This window comes from Erythrolamprus reginae, chromosome 3 (assembly GCF_031021105.1).
Source record: "Erythrolamprus reginae isolate rEryReg1 chromosome 3, rEryReg1.hap1, whole genome shotgun sequence".
NCBI lineage: Eukaryota > Metazoa > Chordata > Lepidosauria > Squamata > Dipsadidae > Erythrolamprus > Erythrolamprus reginae.
In genome coordinates, this window is record NC_091952.1 from 148,918,691 (window position 1) to 148,945,023 (window position 26,333).

A 26,333-nucleotide genomic window follows, 5' to 3' on the forward strand; every position below is an offset into this window, starting at 1 on the left:
TTTTGAATCATTTTTGGAGTTCTGAGATCCTTCCTGTTCCATCCTTATTTTTTTTTGTGAAGTGCCTCTTGGAGAGAACAGAGGTAAGAAAAATCTGGACAATTGCTTTGTTAAGCCATATTTCAAGAAAACGGGGTGGTGGTGGTGTAGAAAATGACTTAGGAGTGAAGTAATCACTGTTATGGTAGAATAATGGAATTCAAAGGAATTCAAAGGAATTTGATTCAGTGGTTGGCTTGCACGTTGTTTTAGATAGCAGAACTAATCAACAAAGGCAAGGTGACTGATATAGTAGACTTAATCCTAAAATCCTGGGTATTTTTTTAATGCGATACAGGAGACTTTGACTGAGAGATGAGGAGGTGGTGGCTGTGGTCTCTTAGAACTCGTTTCATTGATTAGATGAACTTTAGTGCAACTTTAGTTGCACTTTATATGTCTTGTACAGGTACAGGTAGCCCTCACTTATGGACTACAATAGGGACCAGCAGCTCCATCACTAAATGGTGCAGTTGTTAAGTGTATTGTTACAATGTCAATTCCGTCAGCTATAGTCATTAAATAAATCACCACAGGTCATTTATGCACGACATCACATGATCAAGACTTGTGATTTTCTGCCACCTTCCCTACTGATTTTTGTTTGTTGAAAGCTGGCTGTGAAGGTCACAAATGGCAACCACTCTGCAACTGTTGTAAATATGCACAAGTTGCCAACTGCGTAAATTGTGATCAAGTGACTGTGGGGATGCTTTGATGGCTGCAATTTTGAGAATCAGTTGCAAATCTCTATTTTCAGCTCCATCGTAAATTCAAATGGTTACTGAAATATGGTGGGTATACGAGGATATCTGTGTGTGTAACAATCTTTTTATTCCAAAAAATATCTGGGATGATCACACTGCATGGTGTTGGATTATCTCATCATTGGGGATTTTAATATTGAGTTTTTATGGCGAGAAGGAGGTAATTGTGGAATAGCAATAATAGTATTAATATGGTTTAACTGAGGCCTCTGATGGACCTGGATAATTTCCCATGTTGAGTGTTGGTGACAATGTTGATGCTTTGGCTGATATGAGGACTATATATATGGTTGGGGCAATTGGCACAGTTTTTCCTAAGTACATTTTCCTCTATTTTCTGTAGCAATTCTGGAGATTGCTGTGAGTACTTACAAGACACAGTTTAATGCAGTGGTTCCCAAACTTTCTCAGTCCACTGCCCACTTGGTGCTACAAACTCATCCTCATTGGCCACCATCCCTACCCCCCTCAGGTGGGTGTGGCTTGGTTTCAGGTGACTGGGTAGGCGTGGCCAACATGTAAAATATGGTGAAATTCACTTAACAATGCTCTTGCTCAGCAGCCAAAACGTTAGGCTCAATTGTGGTCATAAGTCTTTCTTTCTTTCTTTCTTTCTTTCTTTCTTTCTTTCTTTCTTTCTTTCTTTCTGACTTCCTTTCTTCCTACCATCTTTCTCTCTCACTCTCTCTCTTTCTTTCTTCTTCCCTCCCTCTCCTTTCCTTCCTTCCTTCCCTCTTTCTATCTTTCTTTCTTTCTTTCAGTCATAATTCCTTTGAATTAAACAGTATTTACAAAGCAATTTTAATGATCACTGAGCAAGGAGGCAATTCTAGGAACAGCTAATTAATTTTAAGGCCTGCTCTTAATGGGATGGGATGTTTATCTATTACCTCTGTTCCCTCCCGACTGTGCTCTTTTCAATCACTGCCCACATGCCCAAGGGACCGCCCGCGACTTAAGGAAATCAAACTCAACTTAACATCCCTTTGGGCACGCAGTTCATGTTCTTTCCCCCAACAGTCTTTTTATTCACTGCACAACACACAGGTTACAAGCACCCAGCAACTCTTGGGGACTCTACGGCAGTTAATTTTTTACTATTGTTTTCAACTTCTCCCCTCCGAAGTGTCACTTCCCGCTTGTTCGAAAGTCTCACAGCCCACCCAACCCCTGCCCTGCTCTGCCCCACCCAACCTCCACCCTTAAACTGCATCCTACCGCAAAAGAGGCGTCTTACTGGAGTAACTCACAGCGAGAAATGTTTCTGTATTTTCAAGCTTCCCCCCCCCCCCCTAAATAGACCAGCCGTCCCCCTGGCCCCTTTTAGCGCCCCCACGCCCCCACCATTGCCACTTAGCACCCCCTAAGTCATTCCCCCCCCCCCGTGGGGACGATATCGCCCACTTCAGGAGCCACTGGTTTAATAATAATAATAATAATAATAATAATAATAATAATAATAACAACAACAACAACAACAGTGTTACAATGTAAACAAATCTAATATTAAGAAACATCTAAAAAAAACCATCATTTAAAAACCATGCAACACACGCATGCCATACATAAAAGTATAAAAGCCTGGGGGAGGTGTCTCAATCCCCCTATGCCTGGCGATACAGGTGGGGCTTAAGTAATTTACGAAAGACAAGGAGAGTGGGGGCAGTTCTGATCTCTGGGGGGAGTTGATTCCAGAGGGCCGGGGCCACCACAGAGAAGGCTCTTCCCCTGGGGCCCGTCAGATGACATTGTTTAGTTGACGGGACCCGGAGAAGGCCAACTCTGTGGGGCCTTATTGGTCGTGGGGATTTGTGCGGCAGAAGGTGGTTCCGGAGGTGTTTTGGTCCGATGCCATGTAGGGCTTTAAAGGTCATTACCAACATTTTGAATTGTGACCGGAAACTGATCGGCAGCCAGTGCAAGCCACGAAGTGTTGTAGAAACGTGGGCGAATCTGGGAAGCCCCATGATAGCTCTCGTGGCTGTATTCTGCACGATCTGAAGTTTCCGAACACTTTTCAAAGGTAGCCCCATGTAGAGAGCGTTGCTGTAGTCAAACCTCGAGGTGATGAGGGCATGAGTAACTGTGAGCAGTGACTCCATAATGTGTCAGTATTGACCTGTAAATCTCTTAATGGCTTAGGACAATGATGGCAAAACTTTTTTGGCTAGAGTGCCAAAAGGGTGAGTGCGTGTGTATGTGTGCCCACACCCATAATGCAATGCCCTCCCCCATCCATATGCACAACCCCCTGACCTGTCCCCCCCGCACATGCGCACGGGCCTCACTGAAGCTTCCGGACTTCCGGATGCCCATTGGGCCGTTTTTCACCATCCCCAGAGTTCAGCAAAGCCCAAAGCCTGGGAACAGTAAAAAATGGCCAAACGGGTCGCCTAGAATAGTGTTTTTCAACCAGTGTGACATGGTCTACTATGCCGCGAAGAAGGAAGCTCAGGTTCCAGTCTCACAACATTTTGCTGAGAGCAAGAGAGAGAGAGAGAGAAAGAGAGAGAGAGAGAAAGAAACAGAGAGAGAGAGAGACAGAAAGAGAGAGAGACAGAAAGAGAGAGAGAGAGAGAAGAGAAAGAGAGAGAGAAAGAGAGAGAGAGAGAAAGAAACAGAGAGAGAGAGAGACAGAAAGAGAGAGAGACAGAAAGAGAGAGAGAGAGAAGAGAAAGAGAGAGAGAAAGAGAGAGAGAGAGAAAGAGAGAAAGAAACCAAGAGTGTGAGAGAAAGAAAGTAAGAGAGAGAGAAAGAAAGAAAGAGAGAGAGAGAGAAATAAACCAAGAGTGAGAGAGAAAGAAAGCAAGAGAGAGGGAGAAAGAAAGAGAGAGAGAGAGAGAGAAAAAGAGATGAAGGGAGAGAGAGAGAGAGATGAGCAAAAAGGGGAGAAAAAAAGAGAAATGAGAAAATGATTGAGGCAGAGAATGAGAGGAAAGAGAGAGAAACAAAAGAGAGAGAGAACTGACTCTTGATTTAAAGCATATGATAAAAGCACCCAAAGAATAAGAGAGAAAACCCCCCCAGCCCTCACCAGTTTTTGGAAATGGTTCAAGAGTGTGTATACACACACACATACACACACACAAACAAGGGGAGGAGGAGACAGGGATGTAAAAAGAGAGGAGAGTGTCTTACAGTGTCATTTTGTGTCATTTTGGTTGGTGGTGTGCCCCAGGAATTTGTAAATGTAAAAAATGTGCGGTGGCTCAAAAAAGGTTGAAAATCACTGGCCTAGAAGTTTGTTTCCAAACTTCCAGTTGGGCCATTGAGCCATTTCCTGAAGCCCGGGAAGAGCGAAAACAGATGAAAAGAAGGCTGAAAATCAGCTGGTGCACCTTCAGATTTAGCTCCACGTGCCGTCGGTTCATTGTCACTGGCTTAGGGCTTGACTTTTTAAGGGACTCTCTCTCCCATTACAAAACTGTCTGGTACTTAAGGCTGGCAGGAGACACCCTCATGAAGATGCCCCCAATGTCAGGGATTCATTTTTCTGGCACGTGGAGGAGGCCTTTCTGTTCCCAGGCTTTGGAATGCCTTCCCTTGGGACCTCCGTCTGAGTTTAGAGGAACCTTGTAAAGACACAACTCCTTTGCCAGGGTCTTAATTGTTACAGGATGGTAGCCTTTATTTTACTGCTAATTTTAATGTGTAGTTTTGATGTTTTTGCTTTTAAATTTTGTTAGTTACTTTAAGTGCTTGCCAGAGCAGAAAGTTGGGATATAAATAAAACTAATAAATAAATGATGTATATGTGTGCGTGTATAGATGAGGGCAGAAGGCAGAGCACAGCTTGTCAATTACTCTGTAGTGAAGATCATTTTGATTATGGAATTTTTTTTGGGGGGGTGGGGTTAGCAAATGGTATATTTAACCAGATTACGGCAACTTCTAAATGATAAACTATTGCCAAATGTATTAAGCAACAGTAAACTACTGCAATACAAACAAAGTCAAAATACTTAGGTACGATAAAAAGAAAATGCTAAACAAGATTACTGTATAATAAACTGAAAAAGCAGAAATGGAGAGCATCGGTATAATTGTGGAAGAAGTGCTTAAAAGACATCTCCATTCCCCATGTCTTAGATTGGTGTTTATCAAATTGTGTTGACTTCAACTACCAGAATTCTGAATATTTTAAAATATGTTTTAAATTCAGGTTTCATCTCCTAAGGGAGGTGAAGAAGCGTGTGAGGACACAGGATTGGGAAAGCAATGGGGAGAAGAAAGATTAAGCAGAGAAAAGTAAAGTCCTAAACCTAGGTAAGAAAAACCAAAAATATACAAACTGGGTGAAACCAATAGCAATGACTGTGACAGGGATCTTGGAGTCTTAGTAGACAACCAGCTAAACACGAGGCAGCAGTGTGCAGCTGCAGCAAAAACAGCCAATACAATCCTAAACTGCATTAATAGAGGGATACAACCTAGCTCTAGGGAGGTACTAACACCACTTTATAAAGCCTTAGTTAGACCACACCTAGAATTCTGCATCCAGTTTTGGTGACCACAATACAAAAAGGATGTAGAGACATTAGAGATAATGCAGAGGAGAGCAACCGGGATGATTAGGGGACTGGAAACTAAAACATATGAAGAACTGTTACAGGAACTGGGCATGGCTAGTCTACAGAAGAGAAGGCCCAGGGGAGACATGATAGCAGTGATCCAATGCTTGAGGGGCTGCCACAGAGAGGAAGGGGTCAGGCTATTTTCCAAGGCACCAGAAAACCAGGCAAGGAATAATGGATGGAAACTGACCAAGGAGAGATTAAACCTGGAAATAAGGAGAAAATTTCTCCCAGTGAAAGCAATCAACTAGTGAAACAGCTTGCCTTCAGAAGTTGTGAGAGCTCTAACAATTGAGACTTTTAAGAGGAAATTGTACGGCCATTTGTCGGAAATGGTGTAGGGACTCCTGCTTGGGGGGGGGGGGGGTGTTGGACTAGATGACCTACAAGGTCCCTTCCAACACTGTTACTTTGTTATTCCTGCTTCTCCACTTTGTATTGTCTCCTCTGGAAGATTCATCACATACATGTTTGTTGTTTCCATGTGTTAGAATGAACTGCCTTCAAAATAATTTTATTAAAAATATTAACTATAGCTTTGTTAAATTCTAATATTTACAAAAACACTTTTTCTTTTCTGTAAATAACTTTAGTTTTATATTTTAAGTTTTCAAACTCTTAAAACACCAGCACTTTTCCCCCCCTAGCAAAACTGCCTCAATAGAGGAGGCTAATCTAGATAAATGAAAGGAAAACAATGGCTACCTTTGACTTCATTTTATATAAGGACTGTACTCAAAGGAAATAGGCTACTTATGAAATATATTTTCCTTCCTTTAACAGCAGGAAGACTTAAGGAAAAATCTACTGCATCTGCATGCCTATAGCAGTGATGGTCAACCTTTTTTTCTTTGGGTGCCGAAAGTGCACGGGCATCAGGGGTGGGCTACTGCCCGGACAGGGGAGAATGCAGTGAGAGATGTTGAAAGAAAACACAGGGCATCCTGCATAAGCCACGCCCACAGTGCGGTAGTAAAAATGTTGGTAGCCCTTCATTGGTGGGCGTGCAGTATCGTGCATGCACAAGTACCCACACCCATAATTCAATGCCTGGGGAGGGCAAAAACAGCTTCTCCTGCCCCCCGGAGGCCCTCTGGAGGGCAGAAACGGCCTGTTTCCCAACTTCTGGTGGGCCCAGTAGGCTCGTGTTTCACCCTCTCCAGGCTCCAAAGGCTTCCCTAGAGCTGAGGGAAGGTAAAGACACCTTCCCACATCCCCCTGAAGGCTCTCTGGAAGTCAAAAACACTCTCCTAGAGCCTCTATACAAGCCAAAAATCAGCTGGCTGGCACACACATGCATGTTGGAACTGATCTAAGGCAACAGCTGGTGTACCAGCAGATATGGCTCTGTGTGTCAGCTGTGGCACCAGTGCCATAGGTTTTCTATCACAGGCCAGTAGAATAGTCTCATTCTGGAAATAAAGTCAATTTACCTGCTTCTACAGCATAGAACACTCCTCCCACAATTTTTTTTAGGATGAGGACTATTTGGGGTGGGGGGGGTGTTAGTGCCAAATACTCTGAGATATTTCCCACAGTAATTAATATAATTTATCTGGCTGATTTTATAAAATGAAATACTCATAAAATACACTGATATAAAAAATGCATACTGATATACGACGAGCTACTTAAAGGTTTATGTATACATGGATGATTTACGCTCTTGTTTCCTATAACCTGGCCATCTTATAGTATGATTTATCCTGAATATGTTAATTATGAGAAGGGAAAGGAACTCTAGAGGGCAGTGAATCCCCATGTGCTAATTACTTAAAATCTCATTTTAAAAAGAATTTGGTTATAATATATCAAACATTTATTCAACATCATAGAGGAAGGGAGGTTTAGAAGGAAGGGAAGGCAGATGATCCAGAAACAGTGAAATTAAAAACAACCACCAGCACCTTGAACTGCATTTGAAATTAGACTGTTTTGTTCAAACAAGATTTTGTAGTATACATTTTCTGGCATAGTTCATAGATTTTATATGTGATCAATGATGCTTCTGAATGTGAGAAATTAATCCTAATCTGAAATCATTTTTAATAACTTGATTATACAACTGTTACCTTTCTGTTAGAGAAATATGTAGAGTTGTATTAATTTATTCTCAAAATTTTGATAACATACACTTCAGAAAATGTTTTGGGACATAACTGAGTGTTAAAATAGTCAAATGGGGCACTTTAATTTTGAATACCAGTTAAGTTGTTATATTTGTTTTGGAAAAAAATTGAGACCAGCCATATTACTAGATATGGAAAGCTGAGGAAAAAATCTTGGCTCAGGTCCTCTATTAATGTAAAATGTCTCTCCAAGAAGACATGTTATCCTTATTAATGTGACACTTAAAATATACGTTGCTCTTTGTAGACTGTGTATGATTTGCAGATGGAAAGTCAGCATTTGCACATGCAGGAGAACACACACACACACACACACACACACACACACATCTTTTTTATATAGCTTATTATAATCTGGACCTACTTTAGCTTTGCAAACTGATTCTCAACACTAATTATCTAGAAGCACTGTTTCTGATATGTAGCTACAATACTTCACTCCTAAAAATTTAAGCAGCATTCCAAATAGTGATAGTCGCCTTTCCGTCTTCTACTTTTATTGCTAAAAAGGCAGAGAAGTTCTCATATTATTAAAAGAAATTTTCTGACAGTAGTATTAAAATGAAGCAAATCTCCATTTGCATGGATAGAATCTTACAATGTTTTTGCCAAGTCAGTGCCAGTTCTACCTTCAAAATGACAAGGTTGAGAAGGGATTGCCCCTTAATTTTCCATAATGTACAATTTTGTGCAGCAGGGATGGTGGAACACTTTTGCTCAGGATTCCATGGCATCCCTTGCTACTGTCTCCCTGTTGTGTTCTCTCCTGACGTCCATGGTCTGTGAGTTATGCCCACTGATGAACATGTTCACTCCCTATTGGGCTGGGATTTTTTTCTTCTTCAGTTTGGATTGGAAAGGATCAATTTGCATTCAGATGCAGCATTAAAATATTTTATCTCCCTTGACCCTTATGGGCAATTTTCACCTAAATGTCCCCAAAGACATTTAAAAATAGTTCTTAGGCAATGATGTATTGAGAAAAAAATGTTTTATTTTATTCTATTTTATATTATCTTTCTTAATAGTTTGTTTCCTTTGTTAATTCATTTTTCTGCATTACAATTAGCAACATATAAATGAAAGTTTACAAAATGAATCTTAATAAATTACTATTTTGGTGTTACTTTTTGACCCCCCTCCCTCCATTATTAGCTTACACAACTTTATTGGTATCTTCTTTAATCTATGAGTAATTCCACTTTGATTTCAGTCCCATAAGAATGAAACAGAGGAAATATTTACTATGCTGGTAAACAATTGCACTGAACATTAATATACAATTATTTATAGAAGCAAAATGTTCTGTTTCCAAGCAACCAAAACTCTGTGGCCAAACAGTTACTTCTTCAAAGGATATTAAAGCCAAGATGTTGCTAAGTAGTTAAAAATTTTGAGGCACAGTCATATGTTCCATGGTTGTATAGCATTTATAGATATATAAAGATAGATTGGGCCTTCGAGTCATTGTTGACTTTTGGAAACTGCCTGGATGAGTCTCTACTTGGCATGGTTTTTGGAAGTGGGTTACCCTGCCTTCTTCCTAGGGCTGAGGGAGAGTGACTAGCCCAATGACACCCAGCTGGCTTCATGCCTAATATGGGATTAAAACTTGTGATCTTGTATCCAGCCTAGATTTAATAACCACACCAAAATGGCTCTCACTGTGTAGCATCTGCACTTGTCACATTATAGTTACACAAAATTATTACAGAATAGCACAGCATAGCATAGCACAGCACAGCATAGCATAGCATAGCATAGCGGAACGGAACGGAACAGAACACAATTCTTTATTGGCCAAATGTGATTTGACACACAAGGATTTGTCTTTGGTGCCTATGCTCTCTGATACACAAAATAAAAGATCCATTTGTAAAGAATCATGAGGAATAATTTAATGATTGTCGTAGGGTACAAATAAGCAATCAGAAAACAATATTAATATAAATTGTAAGGATATAAACAATAAGTTATAGTCATACAGTCATAAGTGGGAGCAGATGGGTGATAGGAATGATGAGAAGGCTAATAGTAATAGTAATTCAGCCTTAGTGAATAGTTCAACAGTGGTGAAGGAATTATTTGTTTAGTAGAGTGATGGCATTAGGGAAAAAACCCTGTTCTTGTGTCTAGTTGTCTTAGTGTGCAGTGTTCTATAGTATCATTTTGAGGGTAGGAGTTGAAACGATTTATGTCCAGGATGCCAGGGGTCAGTAAATATTTTCACCTCCCTCTTTTTGACTCGTGCAGTATACAGGTCCTCAATGGAAGGCAGGTTGGCAGTAATTGTTTTTTCTGCAATTTTGATTAGTTATATTTCTCAAATGTAAACATACTGAATATAGACAATTTACTTTTCCTTCATTATCGAGCAATTATAGACTATAGGTTCTCTTCATATTTTTCGATTGCTAAGGTACATGTCCATTATTCTAGCCAATATTCTGAGCCCCTCCACCCAATGGTAATGCATAATACCTCATTTATTTTAAACTATAATGTACACAATCCTTTATGGGGGGAAATGGGGGAAAATATGGATTCCTCTCCTTCCACCCTCAATACATCCCTTTGGGTTCAGTGCAATTTATTCAGTAAGAGTATTTGTAAAAATTAAACAGTCAAGAACCCTAACCTTGATAAAAAAATAATGGAAGAAATGTAAATCATAACTGTTGTGGTTGGCTCTGGCCCAGCTCCTGCTCCAAGGAATGTGGAGGTGGATGCAGGGGAAACATCAACATGTCATAGGCCTGTTTTATTGCCGACAGAGTCAGGTAGTGCAGTTTCCTCGGATGAAGAAGAAGGTGGGGGTGACTTGGAAGAGGGGGGCTTGGCACACAGCCCAGGAAGCCAATCTCCATTATCTTCAGTCGATTCGGATGAGGAAGTGTTAGACCCACGCATGCGCAGAATTATGCATCGAAGAGACCAATTGAAGAAATATTACAGGAGATAAGAGAGGCCACCTGTGTTTGGGTGGGGTTCCAGTAATTAGAGCTGCTGATATAAATAGCAGCGTGCTGGCTTGGCCATTGTGGAAGATTATCTGATCGTTTTTCTTCAGGACTGTGCCTTCCTGTTTCCGGACTTTGATGATTTTTCACGACTTTGAAACCAAAGCAGAGCAAAGTGTGTGTGTTTCACTTCGTGGAAGAAGGAGGGCTGTGACATTCCTTCACAGCTGCTAGCTAAGTACTTAAGGACTGATTAAGGAGATTGTACAGACTACCAGGTTGTTTTGGGACGAGTGCTCTATGGAATACAAAAAGGGTGCTTTGTTTCTTTTGAATTTTTGTGATAAAGAACATTGTTTTTGAACTTTCAAATGTGTGTGTGTCTGAAATTTGTACCCTTGAATTTTCGGGAGACTCATACCATAGAGCCCAGCAGAACAATAACAAAGCAAATTCTTATTAAATATGTTTTTTAAGTCTGCAGAGTGAGTGCAAAGAACAGATGTATGGCAACTTTGATAAAGAAAGAAGAGGTTTTATAGAGATAAACCATATTTACATGCCATTCAAAAGGCAATAAAAAAAGCTAAGAAGGAAACAAAAAGATTAGAATACATCTTCTCCAACAGCCAACACCCAGAGAAGCAGGACTTAAGTCCAGACAAACAATCATGCAGAAAACAATACCCTACTCAAAGAACTACTGAGGAGAAAACCACACCCCATCCAAAACTGGCAGGACAAGTTATTCTATATAAACAAGGAGCGAACTCCACACTCACTTGCACTGATGTTACTTAGCTAGGTAATGAAATGTCTGCAAGCAAACAAGCTCAGAGAGCACAAAGGACTCCACAAAGAAAGAAGATTCTTACAGTATTGAATGTCACATTTCAGTTGTTCTAGATCAGTCCTCCAAGATGATGATTAAAATGGAGTTTGTGTCTTCTTTTGCCTGAGGAGAATACCGTACATACACACCAATGCACACATACATGCAGCAAGAATATTGCATTTTCCTAAAACTATTGGGGACTCTTTTTCCATGGACTTAATGGAATAAATGAATTATGAAAGGGGGGAAAGGAGGTAATTATAATTATCCTGGGTTATTTTTAATTGCAGCAATTACTGGGTTACAAAATCTGAGTTGCCCATCATTAGCTGCCACTAATCTTTGCTAGCATCTGGTGACTGTCTTTTTTGTGCTATGGTCCAGATATAAGCTGCATAGAGTCACTGAGAGTGAGCCGGGCAGCCATATACATTTTCATAAATAAATGTTAATTTCATAAATAATGTATATGTCAAAGAAACAATTATAAACAAACAAATATAATAACTCTATATACCCAACAGAATAATATATTTTAATTCTCTAGGTGTCTCTGCAAGTATAGAAATGGAATGCGAAAATCCTACTGTTCAGGCATTCTAATACCAAACATTGCAAAACCGCCAACGAACCACCTAACCAACCAACCAATTCCATCATTTTGCAGCGGAAGAATACAGAGTCTTCCATAATGCAGTTCCTATCTTAGAGGGAAATGCCCTTAAAAAAACTTTCTTTTATCTATTTACCTAACATTGGGGAAAGAGGAATGGAAATGTATGGGGGAGTTGAGATGGTATTCTTTTGGCAAAGAAAAGGAAAGTAATTGAGGGAGAATTGATAGTTCAACCTAAGCACTTACAGAACGTTTGCTCCTGGGCCTACTGTACATGTCTATGGCTGCAAAAATCTATAGAGCCATTAAAGCAGTGGAATTCTTTATTGGCCAAGTGTGATTGGACACACAAGGAATTTGTCTTTGGTGCATATGCTCTCAGTGTACATAAAAGAAAATATACATTTGTCAAGAATCATGAGGTACAACACTTAATGATTGTCACAGGGGTCAAATAAGCAATGAAGAAACAATCAGTGTTAATAAAAATCTTAAGGATACAAGCAGCAAGTTACAGTTGTACAGCCATAAGTGGGAGGAAATGGGTGATAGGAATGATGAGAAAAAAACTAGTAGTAATAGGAGTGCAGACTTAGTAAATAGTTTGACAGTGTTGAGGGAATTGTTTGTTTAGTAGAGTGATGGTGTTTGGGAAAAATGTTCTTGTGTCTGGTTGTCTTGGTGTGCATTTTGAGGGTAGGAGTTGAAACAATTTATGTCCAGGATGTGAGGGGTCAGTAAATATTTTCACAGCCCTCTTTTTGACTCGTGCAGTATATAGGTCCTCAATGGAAGGCAGGTTGGCAGCAATTGTATTTTCGGCAGTTCTGATTCTCCTCTGAAGTCTGTGTCGGTCTTGTTGGGTTGCAGAACCAAACCAGACAGTTATGGAGGTGCAGATGACCAACTCAATGATTCCTCTGCAGAACTGTATCAGCAGCTCCTTGGGCAGTTTGAGTTTCTTGAGTTGACACAGAAAGAACATTCTTCATTGTGCTTTTTTGATGACATTATTGATGTTAGGTGACCAGTTTAGGTCTTGAGATATGATAGAACCTAGAAATTTGAAGGTCTCTACTGTTGATACTGTGTTGTCTAATATTGTGAGATATGGTAGGATGGGAGGGTTTTTCCTAAGGTCTACCACCATTTCTACTGTTTTGGGTGTGTTCAGTTCTAGATTGTTCTGGTCACACCACGAGGCTAGCTCTTCAACCTCCCATCTGTATGCGATTTCATCAGGTAGTTGAACAACTAGCCTCGTGGTTAGATGGCAGCAAAGAGAAGCAAGAAATTTTGCTTAGGAGTTTAGCAATTGTTTTCTTTGTTTGTCAATCATGTACAAGTTAGCAGGTATTGGTATAAATATAAACATAAGCAAAGTAAACACGAATAATTGAGGACAATAGGACGGTAAGGCAGGGATGGTAGGCACAATGGTACGCTTATGCATGCAACTCAAGAAAGTCAGTTTGTGAACTGCCTGTGTTTATATACTGGGAGATTATACTCTCCCTCCCCCTCTCAAATAAAATATTGAAAACAGTAGTTTGCAAGGTAAAAAAGAAAAAGAAAAAAGAGGGTACCAGATGTATTAAATTAAGGCTGAAAACCCTACACATTTACTTGAGAAAAGTAACTTGGGTAAGATCTGAATCACAACTTGGTTTTCAGAAAATGTCATGCCACTAGGTCTAGTTTACAAGCCCATAGTGGCTATGTTTTTATAAATTATTACACCTAACAGAACAAGCCACTTAGCACAATGCATAAGCCTAGTTTTACTTTTCAATAAATATGTGAGGGTGATGCTGCAGATCTCATTTCAAAAGCATAACTAAGATTGTAGTCTCAGGACATACTTTCCAAGGAAGAACTTTCCTTCTATTAAGAAACGTATTGGTTTTTTTCAGCCCCTCCATTGCTGTAGCAGACCAATGAGATTTCTTCTGCAGTGTATGAGACTAGGTTTTGCAAAGATTTACAGGAGTAAAATCAACACATTATTTTGCCTGTTTGCATAAGCTCAGGTATAGTTTCCAAAAATTACTTGTCTTTTTTTCACTATACATACAAAAAATTAAAAAGAAAGTTCAGTTAGAAACATAGAAACACAGAAGACTGATAGCAGAAAAAGACTTCATGGTCCATCTAGTCTGCCCTTATACTATTTCCTGTATTTTATCTTAGGATGGATATATGTTTATCCCAGGCATGTTTAAATTCAGTTACTCTGGATTTACCAACCACGTCTGCTGGCAGTTTTTCCCAAGCATCTACTACTCTTTCAGTAAAGTCATATTTTCTCATGTTGCTTCTGATCTTTCCCCCAACGAACCTCAGATTGTGCCCCCTTGTTCTTGTGTTCACTTTCCTATTAAAAACACTTCCCTCCTGAACCTTATTTAACTTTTTAACATATTTAAATGTTTTGATCATGTCCCCCTTTTCCCTTCTGTCCTCCAGACTATATAGATTGAATTCATTAAGTCTTTCTTGATAAGTTTTATGCTTAAGACCTTCCACCATTTTTGTAGCCCGTCTTTGGACTCGTTTTATTTTATCAATATCTTTCTGTACGTGAGGTCTCCAGAAATGAACACAGTATTCCAAATGTGGTCTCACCAGCACTCTATACAGTGGGATCACAATCTCCCCCTTCCTGCTTGTTATACCTCTAGCTATGCAGCCAAGCATTCTACTTGCTTTCCCATGTTGATTCAAAAAGAGAAAGGGATAAAAGAGTGCTCACTTCCAGAGAATACCTTCAGGAAATACATTTTGTGTCTCCTGCCCTGAGCACAAGATTCTTCTTGAATAGCCCATTTATTTAGGGGAATGCCTCTCTCCAACTGTTCTATCTGTTCCATCAAATCATGCAGGCAGGTCCCATCTATCTGACAGTAGGAGAGCAATTTTGGTCATGCTAGCCGCTGCTTGGAATCTCATCACCCTGGATGATTTTCAGATCATGCAGAATGCTGCCGCGAGAGCCATTGTGGGGCTTCCTAGATTCGCCCACGTCTCTGCAACACTCCGTGGCCTGCATTGGCTGCCGATCAGTTTCCGGTCACAATTCAAAGTGTTGGTGTTCTGTCTGGGTTCCCCCAGACCTCAACACCAACTGGAAAAAACAGCCAGACACTCTGGTAAAAGTCAAAAGTATTTTATAACTGGAAAAAATAAGCACAGAGGAAAACCTGTTCTTCCCAACAGACAGGATATAATACGGTACAGCAGGGTCCTGATGTCCAGTCAATACAGCAAGCTTCTTGCTGGCACCCCCCGCCAAGGTTTCAATAGTCAAAGGCACAAACCAGGATTCCAAGACGCCAAAGTTCACAGTCAGGTCCCACGACTCTCAAAGATAAAACTCCACAAGCCAGGAAGGGTGGGTCTGCCTTTTAGCCTTTCCCAAGAGCACCACACCCAAACCCAGCTGTTGCCACTTTAATGCTGAAAGTATTTAGCCAATTGATTCCGTCTCTGAGTAGCTCTTCGTTGTCGCAGATCAATTATGGCTTGTGCACTTTCCTCTAAGGAATCCAGGCTGCTTGCTGGGGAGAGCTCCCCCTGGTGGGACTCTGGCTGTCCTCCCTCTTCTTCAGCCTGGGATTCCTCCTCCTCGTCTGTCTGCACCTCCTGTTCCTCAGCCTCTCCCTCTGAGCTGGAAACCGACAGAAGGTCAGCCGTTCCTGGAGGGGCCTCAGACGGAACCACAACAGTTGGTTATGACCTTTAAAGCCCTACATGGCATTGGACCAGAGTACTTCCAGAACCGCCTGCTACCGCACGAATCCCAGCAACCGATAAGGTCCCACAGAGTGGGCCTTCTCCAGATCCCATCGACTAAACAATGTCATTTGGCAGGCCCCAGGGGAAGAGCCTTCTCTGTGGCATCCCTGACCCTCTGGAATCAACTCCCCCCGGAGATTAGAACTGCCCCCACCCTCCTTGTCTTTCGTAAATTACTCAAGACCCATCTATACCGCCAGGCATGGGGGAGTTGAGACACCTTTCCCCCAGGCTTTTTTATATTTATGTTTGGATATGTATGTGTTGTTTGTTTTTTAAATATGCTGGGTTTTTATGTGCTTTTAATATTAGATTTGTTTTAGCTAGAATATTGTTTTTATTGTTGTTGTGAGCCGCCCCGAGTCTTCGGAGAGGGGTGGCATACAAATCTAATAAATTGAATTGAATTGAATTGCACCTGACTAGCCTCAAACGTTTTGGCAGAATCATGGCTGTATCATCAGGTGTGGATGCTGGGAATCATGGCAAAACCTGGCTGATGGTGGTGCTGATGGTTGTGGTGGGGTTTTTTGGCTGCTGCCCAGTATTTATTCTGGGTTTATAACTGTTGTTGCCAGCCAGAGTCATGATGTGAAATGGAAGGCCATATCAATTGAAATACATGCATCTGTTATATTGAATATGCAGCTGACAGAAGTGAACAAAGGGGGGAAGTTTATGGAAGCTCACTGAAATTTTTTCTGTACACTGAAATTTTTTCAGGATTAAAAGTTGCAATTGGGGTTTGTATAAAATGAAATATCCCTATTTTGATATAACTCTGAATATATTTCCAGAGTGGAAGAAGCTTCTTGGATGATGTTCTGTCTGGGTGCCCCCAGACTTCAACACCAACTGGAAAAAGCAGCCAGACACGCTGGTAAAAGCAAAGGCACTTTATAGTTTGAAAAATAAACACAGAGAAAAACCTGTTCTTCCCAACAGGCAGGCTATGAGGCTTCACAGCAGAGTCCTGATGGCCAGACAATACAGCAGACTTCTTGCTGGCACACACACCACTGTAGAGAATAAGACCCATGCCTTTCCCCCCAAGGTTTCAGCCTTCAAGGCCACAAGCCAGAATCAGAGACGCCAAAGATCACAGCCAGGTCCCAGGACTCCCAAAGATAATACTCCACAATACAGGAAGGGTGGGTCTGCCTTTTCAGCCTTTCTGGGGAGAACCACACCCAAACCCAGCTGTTGCCTATTTAGGGCTGGAAATACCTGGCTAATTGTCCCCTTCGTTGTGCTGCTCTTCTCCGCCTGAGATCGATGATGGCTTGTGCATTTTCATCTAAGGACTCCAGGCTGCTTGCTGGGGAGAGCTCCACCCCGGGGGACTCAGGCTGTTCTCCCTCTCCCTCGGCCTGATATTCCTCCTCCCCGTCTGCCTGGGCCTCCTCCTCCTGTTCCTCCTCCTCCCCCTCTGAGCATGGAGCCGGCAGAGGTTCAGCCGTTCCCTGAGGAGCCTCAGACGGAATCACAACAGATGAGAAGCGATATATCTTCAGAAAAACCCAGAAAGACCAGTTGCCTCTTGAAAAAGCACCTTTGGGACAACCATGACCTCGATGACTGAGAATCTCCATAGATATTTATCACTATTCTATTACATTTTTGTTTCTTTTTCCAACTTCCATTGTAAGCTAGCTTCCAGAAATAGGTATATAAAAAGCAGAGCAGTGATATAAACTAAAGGACTGGTTTACACAGTTTGGTAGGTGAATATATTTGGGTGTTAGATCTGTGTGTATTGGCTTGGTTGTGTATTGATGAAGTGCTCACATGATCCTAAGTATTTTTTAGCGGGGATGCTATTCTAACCTTTACATCTCTCTGGTTTTATGACATTAGTGTGCTTTGTCTTTGACTGCCAAGAACTTACATGGTCATACCTGATAGTCACCTATTATTCATGTCACATATGTTAAGCAGTTATTTGCAATAATTCTGTCGCCACATGCCAACAGCAAGCTCATGCCACAGCTTATGAGAACTCCTGATATACATCAGTACACTAGGCCCCTGAAATCTATCCAAAGTTTTCATGGGAAATGGTGCTAACAAATGTTGGTGAGCACATTGCGTTCCGTTATCTCCTTGGGAGTTAAATTACACCACTCACTCAATCGTTTTTGCTTGTTCAGACAATGAGGGTAGGTCAGGAACAGGTAAATAATCTCTTTAGCCTGCCTTCTCTGAAGTGACATTGGAATGAAGGGGAACATTTTAGAGAGATATCAGTTTCCAAAGTAGGAATCTACAAACAGGCACACACATTTGCAGCTTAGTAATTTTACCTTCTTCTCCTTTTGGGGAACAAAGCAAAGCAGGGCTGCTTGTCATGTTGTAAAAAGATGAAACAACTACTGTGCAGGTAAGCAAATTTTCTGACAGTGAGTTTGTTTATCTACCAGCATCATAGTCTCCTTCAGATGAAGAGGGGAGCACAAAATAATGTTATGTTAGCATTCAATATATTAGAATACAATAATAATTTGGAAATGTTTTGATTTTCTGTTTGCTTTTCTGTCCTTAAAGAATTGTTGGTCCTGATCCATATATTTTTGTATGAAGAAAGAGGCTGGGCACGTACTAGCATATGTAAAATTTTCTTGCCAACCTATGCAATGAATCTCTCAGTCTATAGGGTACTAATTGTTTTTAAGGGAAGGATTGAGGTGGCCAGAGAACATTTTGTAATAAGTTATTAAATAGTCCAAGCTGATAGTCATTCATATTTATTTGATGCTCACATAATCATGGTTTACAAAGCCTCCACATGTATAGCCCTTTTCTTTTAAGTCTATACTCACTGTTTCACTGCCAATCTCTGAAAAGTTCTTTGCTTTGGGTCTTCCAATATTAATATCCTGATCCATAAAGTCAACCTTGATTGTTTGGCTAAATAAGGTTTTCTTTGTCTTACTAGACAAATATCAAAGACAACATTCAACTGCTTTATGTAAGTTGTATGGCAAAGCACAACAGCAGAGAAAGCACACCCTCTCTGATAAAGTGGCCAATGTTTATTTCTAGAGGGCCAGAAGCTTGAACTAATAACATCTCTAACTTGCCTAGTTCCAAAATTATTGTCTGATTCAACATATCCTGTCTCACTATGAGTAGAAGAGAATTAAAGAAAGAGGGAGTGGAGAAATATATTTGAGGAGGAAGTGTGATCTTGTTTACTTTTCATATCCTTTGCTCAAACTTTTTAAGGCAAGTATGAAAAAAATTAATAAGTTTAATTAGTGAAATGAGAATTTGGTTTACACCTTTCCTGAAGATGTTCACAAAACAGCAAGTTATATGTAAAGTTATCAGACCTGGGCTGTAAAATTCGAAATAGCTACTACATGGTGGCAAAAACATTTAGAAAATTCTGACATGTTGCTGCCATTTAGAGCTTATCCAGATTTTTCAGCCTGGTTTTGATAGATGTACAACTCATTGCAAATGTAGATAAATAGCGCCTGTATTGATTGGGAATGCTCTTTTAAATAATATTACTTATACATTTCATATTAGAACATTTCAACATTACATAGTTAGATAGGTAGCCAGACAGTAACTACTTGCCATGTAGAACAAAACAAGGAATTTATTTTATCCTTGAAAGTTCCCCCATCCAATCCCCCATGCCTGTTAGATTTTATAGAATTTAGAGGATCACATGCTCAAGGAGCCTGGTTTTGTTTACCAATTTAACTACATTGATTTCATCAACCTCCCTTTTATCAGAAGGCAACTATCAGTTTCATATTACATGTGGAAAAAGGGCAAATGTGTTGTCATTTCCTGTCCAAAGCCAGATAAATGAGCACATATGGAGAGATGAAAGAAAAAACTAGAAAATATCAGTGGTTCTCAAATTTATTAAATAAATGCCATAAGGTTATAATAAAAATGTAAGGTTCCAAAGTTGATGATTGTAATACTGAAGCAGTTTAGCTACACTCTAGCAAATGTATTACAACTACATCTCAAGGAATACAATGGGACGGGATTTAATAGTGACCATGAATTCTCAATTGTGTCTCTGTTCTTTTCATTTTCAGCTTTAAAGGAAAAGGTAGACTTCTGCCAAGGCAATTTATTTGGAAGTCTTTTCAAGCTTCCAAAATAGGATAAAGGAAGGCGACAGGCATGAAAAAAATAACCCAGGAACCAGACCTCACAGTACCTGAGAAAGTAGGTGGAAATCAAGCACAGGGCATTTCTGGTTTCACATTTTTGTCCCAGAGACATCTCTGAGCAGATCCATAACAGTCGTCCACCCATACTTCCAAGTTAATGTGTTGCAAAAAAAAAGTTTGGGATCTCAGTCCCCTTGAAATGAAATTATATAGCTTTAAGGATGAAAAACCTACTTTCATTCCCATACTCATATTTTACAGTGCAAGATCATTTAGACCGTACTATGTGCAGCTACAACTAGGATATAGTACATTTACTATGCTGTAATTTTGATACTGTATTGAATCTGTTCAATAAACATCTGATGTCACATGAATAGTCCAAAATTCCTGGAAGGGGCAACACAGATGTTTGCTCCTAGAGATGTTGCTCCATATCATTAAGTTCCTGCTCCCAATTAATTCTTTGTTAGATGATCATGCTGAGAAGTAGGATCTTTGTAATTTCAGGGACTGTATTATTTTTTAATAAAAGTATAATCTTCATTGAAAATAAATGGGGAAGGGGTACATAAAAGGACTGTACAGGTACAGATACAAATGTATATGAACTTTGAATATATAGTTGTTCATCAGGTTACACATTTATGTAAGAGAAGAAAAAGGAGAAGGGAGAGGGAAAGGAAGAAAGAGACTAAAAGAAACAAAAAAGAGAAGAAAGGAAAAAAGGGGGGAAGAGATTGTAGATTGTTGTCAATTTACCTGTTGACCCAATTATTCGACAGTTTTTAAGTTCTTTACTATAGTACCTGTATATATCATGTTTGTGGAATTCTGATCTTGGGTTTGGGTTAATATTTTTATCATTTTGTTCTGTCTTTTTCCAAAAATTTTTGTTATTGTTTTGTGGATTTGTTATTTTGGACAGAGATTCTGGACTTCATATTGGATTTGTGTATTCTCTTTTCCCTAGCCAGATATACCACTTGTTCCACACTTTGTAGAATTCTGATTCTTCTTTGTCCTGTAGCTCAAGAGTCATTTTTGTCAGCTCAGCAGATTTGAGTGTTTTATTAATAAAATTTAAGGTAGATGGGGTGTAATCGAATTTCCAGGTTTGTGCGAATATTATTCTTGCAGTTGTTAGTATGTTTACCAGTAGGTATTTATCTTCTTTGTCTAGTGGTTGTCTAATTATCCCTAAAAGGAATTGTTCCAGTTTTAAAAAGATTGACATCTGAATAATTTTGTCTAGGTATTTTTTTATTTTTTGCCAGAAGGTTCTAGTTTTGGGGCATGTCCACCAAAGATGATAGAAAGTCCCTATTTTTTGTTTACATTTCCAGCAAAATGGAGTTATGGTGGGGAACATTTTGGATAACTGAGTGAGTGGAAGATGCCAGCAATAGAACATCTGATAGATGTTCTCTCTGAAGTTGGTGGCAATATTTATTTATTTATTCATGCATTCATTTATTTATTTATTTATTTATTTATCCATCCATCCATTCATTCATTCAAGCAAGTATACAATTATAGTTTGTATTAACATAAAAAAGTATTAAAAAGTGATAAAAAAGGATAATAGGACAGAAGGTCAGGGATGGTAGGGACAATAGTGCGCTTATGCATGACCTTTACAGACCTCTTAGAAAAAGGAAGAGGTCAACAGTAGATAATTTAAGGTTGAAGGTCTTGGGGTTAGGGGAAGAAACAACAGAGTCAGGTAGTGAGTTCCAGGCATTGGTCACTCTGTTGCTGAAGTCATATTTTCTGCAGTCAAATTTGGAGCGATTTACATTTAGTTTGTATCTATTACATGCTCTTGTGTTGTTGTTGTTGAAAGTGAAATAGTCACTAACAGGAAGGCCATTATGGTATATAATCTTATGAACAACAGTTAAATCAGTTCGGAGGCGACGTAGTTGTAAATTGTCTAACTGTAGTATTTGAAGTTTGGAGGAGTAAGGTAGTTTGTTTCGAGAGGAGGAATGAAGGACTATTCTTGTGAAGTATTTCTGGACTCTTTCAATTGTGTCAATGTCAGTTATGCAATGTGGGTTCCATACAGGTGAGCTGTATTCAAGTATTTGTCTGACAAATGTTTTGTAAGCTCTGGTTAGTAGTTCAGTGTTTCTGGAGAAGAAGCTACGTAAGATTAGGTTTGTAACTCTTAATGCTTTTTTGGCAATGTTGTTACAGTGAGCTCTGGCACTTAGGTCATTGGATATGAGTACTCCAAGGTCTTTGACAGAGTGAGGGCCAGCTATGAGCTCATTACTTCCAAGTATGTATTCTTTTTACCAATGTGTAAGAGAGAACATTTGTTGGTTGATATTTGAAGTTGTCAGTTGCTAGACCATTCAGCTAAATGATCAAGGTCCTTTTGAAGGGTAGCAGCATTGTCAGTGGTATTAAATAGTTTAACATCATCAGCAAAGAGAACACAGTTGCTTGTAATGTGGTCACAGAGATAGTTTATGTAGAGTATGAAGAGAGTTGGTTCTAAGACACTGCCTTGAGGGACTCCACTGTTGACAGGAGCAGGATTAGATATGGCACTTCCTATTTTGACCACTTGTCTGTTATGCAAGAATGCTGTTAACCAATCATGCAGTGGTCCAGAGATGCCATAGGATTTTAGTTTATGAAGCAGTTTGTTGTGAACTACAGAATCAAAGGCTTTACAAAAATCAATGTAAGTATTCTTTTTGTGTTGTTATTGTAGTTTCAAGGTTATTGAATTTAGAAGACATGGTGATTAAATCATTAAGTTTAGGTAGACATGATGTACCGAAGTGAAGAAAAGTGGGAGCTTTTTGAAGAAAATTGGTTACATTTTTATTAATTTCAAGGCATGTGTTGTGGGCAAAATTAAGGCATAGTTGGCATTTATTGCATTTATCTGCATCGTTGGTGGGTTTGTTATATTTATAGCATGTATCATAATTATATAGTTTATAATTCTGGGTCCAAATTTTATCGTGTAACCAAAATTTTGGGTCCAGGCAACCATACTACTGTTAACCTCTTCTTTGAAGAGATTGTATTGTAGGAGGAATTTATAAAGGTTTGAGATTAACTGTTTGTCAGGGCCAAAAATAATTTTATCTAAAACATTTGTTTTTTGAAAACCTGCTTTTTCCTTGTCCTTGTTATATCTAGATTTAATTTGAAAATATTGTAGCCAATTCAAATTGATACCTTTAAGTTGCAGGGCCTCTTTAGAGTTTAATTTATCTTTTTCGTCCAGAAGGTCCTCATGGGTTTACCTGGGACTAGGGCACTGGGATAGGTTTCTACCTCTATGGGGGGAAACCATCTAGGCATCTGTATGTAATGATTTTTTTAAAAATTTAGTCCAAGAGTTTAATAGGCTATTCCTAAGTAGAATGATGTCTAAAGACGGTATGCTTTTTTCCCCTTGTCTGCCATTAGGAATGCATGCCATCCTTGATGTAAATCGAAACCCTCTAGGGATAATATTCTTTTATCTCTTAAGAGAATCCATTCTGTAGTAAAGTTCCCAGTTTGGAAGTCCCATGCCCCTCTATGGTCTTGCATTAGCTTGGATTTAATTCTTGCTTTTCTTTTGAGCCGTATGAATTTGTGGATTATTCTGTTAAGATTGGTGACGAAGGGTTTGTTTAATCTAATTGGAATTGTCTGAAAGAGGAATTTTGGCACGATATTCATTTTAATTGCGGATATTTCCCCATAAGGGATAGTTGTAGCTTGGACCATGAGTCTAGGTCTTTAATTGGTTTTTGGACGGGCAGATCATAGTTATCTTTTTTCAATGAGCTGCATCTTTGAGATACTACTATACCTAAGTATTTTACTTTTCAAGTTATATTAATGCCAAACAGATCTTCTAATTTTGAATTTTGATTAGGGGTCATTTTTTGGTTATTATTTTGGTTTTTTCTTTGTTAATCTTAAGGTCCGCAACCTTCCCAAATCTCTCAATTTCTTTCATTAGAATGTGTGCTGTAGTTAGGGGATCTTCAATAATGAATGCCATGTCATCAACAAATGCTAGGAGTTTATATTCCTCCTTTTTAATCATTGGCCTGCTAACTGTTGAATTGTTTCTTATGTTTCTTAGTAATGTTTCTAGTGCCAGAATATAAATTAATGGGGTTAATGGGCAACCTTAAGTTTAAGTTTAAGTTTAAGTTTAATCAGATTTGTATGCCGCCCCTCTCCGCAGACTCGGGGCGGCTCACAGCAATAACAATACAATGTAAAACAAATCTAATATTTAAGTTAATTTAAAAAACACCACAAATTAAAACCAATCATACATACTAGCATACCATGCATAAATTTTATAAGCCTAGGGGGAGGGAACATGTCAATTCCCCCATGCCTGACGACAGAGGTGGGTTTTAAGGAGCTTACGAAAGGCTAGGAGGGTGGAGGCAACTCTGATATCTGGGGGGAGTTGGTTCCAAAGGGTCGGGGCCGCCACAGAGAAGGCTCTTCCCCTGGGTCCCGCCAAACGACATTGTTTAGTTGACGGGACCCGGAGAAGGCCAACTCTGTGGAACCTAACTGGTCGCTGGGATTCCTGCGGCAGAAGGCAGTCCCGGAGATATTCTGGTCCAGTGCCATGAAGGGCTTTATAGGTCATAACCAACACTTTGAATTGTGACCGGAACCTTGTCAAACATTTTTTAAATAATTATCTTATCTGTAAGATCCCTATTTATGATGATGTCTGTAAATGGTTTTAATTATTCTAGAAAAGTTATTTCCAAAATTGATCATTTCTAGTCGTTTTGTAAAGAAGTGCCAGTTAAGATTATCGAAGGCTTTTTGTGCATTGATAAAAACAAAAGCTGCCTATTTGCCAAATGTCATAAAGTTCTATTGCATTCAGTAAAATTCTCATATTATTTCTGATATGGCAATGTGGTAAAAAGCCATTTTGATCATGGTAGTTAAATTTGTTTACTATTTTTTTTAACCTTTCTGCAAAAATAGCTGCAAAGATTTTATAATCTGTATTAAGGAGTGAGATAGGTCTGTAATTCTGTATTTGGTCTTTATTTTGAATATCTTTTGGAATGAGCATTATAGGAGCCTCTTTTCAGGATTCAGGTATGTTTCCATTCTTCAGGATTGAACTGTGGGTTTGGAATATAATTCAAAGGATATATCATCTGGACTAGGGGTCTTATTATTATTTTGTTTATCTATTGTGTTTCTTAATTCTGTTATAGTGATATTTTGGTTTAGCATTTTTTGTTCTTCCTCTGATATGACTGGGAGGTTACTTTGAGTTAAGTAGTTGTTCAGGGACTGTATTTGTTAGGTTCCACTACTGAAGAGGGAGGAGACTGGCTGTGTAACTTCAGCTCTTTATTGGTTACAGTGAGCAAACATCAGCAAAAAACCCAGGGTTGACTGCAGTTTAAATAGAGAGCCCTGGCTGGGAAGAACCAACCAGCAATCTCCTGCTCTATTCTAAAGAGTGGACCTTTCTCACTGAAAATGAAAACTCTGTTCAGCGCAATCTCAAAATAGTCCACGTTCTCAGAGAGTTTTCCTTTTCTGTCTCTTACTTTTGTTTTCATTCTGATTTCGCAAGCTGCTTAACACTCTTCTCTTCCATTACTGAACATTTGGGACCTCAGCCACATTTTCTTCATGCTGTTTACAAGAATCCCCTATTCCAATGGAGCTGCCCCTCACCCCTCAAAACCACCAAGGATCCCTCTTTTTCTCATTCCCTCCAGGATCCAATCTGCCTCTATGAGCTTCCAAAACATAAAGAAATCAGCTGAAACGAGAGACCCCTGCTTGTTCCAGCCACTGCCACGTGACGTCACCGCTGGAAGTCCATCTTGCTACTTTTCTTAATGGCAACTTCTTCCTGCTAATCTAGTCCAAACATGCTGCAGAGATGCAAAATCTACCTACCTACCTACCTACATCTATCTATCTATCTATCTATCTATCTATCTATCTATCTATCTATCTATCTATCTATCTATGGCTACATATCCACTGAACATATCCACTGTACCTACCTCCTTCTATTTTCCTTCTTGCTATAATAATTCCAAACTGATTCTGCTCCAAGCCTGAAATTAGCACTATGAACGATACTACAGTGGCAGCATTTTAACTGTAGCTTATGCTTATGATACATCCAAACATTTATATTCATTTAAAGCGAATGACATGGGGGATAGCACAAATATTTTTCTCTGGTTTTCATTATATATGCTAGTTTTTCTTTTAATAAAAAATGTTCTTTTGGTTAAAAAAAAGGAAAGGAAAATATTAGCCAGGTTGCTATAACTTTAGATAACCTGCGTACAATTTACTTCTATTAGCTAATATACCTTACATATTAATATGTAGCTCATATAAGTATAAAACAAATGGAAAACGTTTTAATGGAATTTATAGCATAAAAAGCATGAATATTTTCATAGTTTGAGATGGACAAACCATGCAATGCA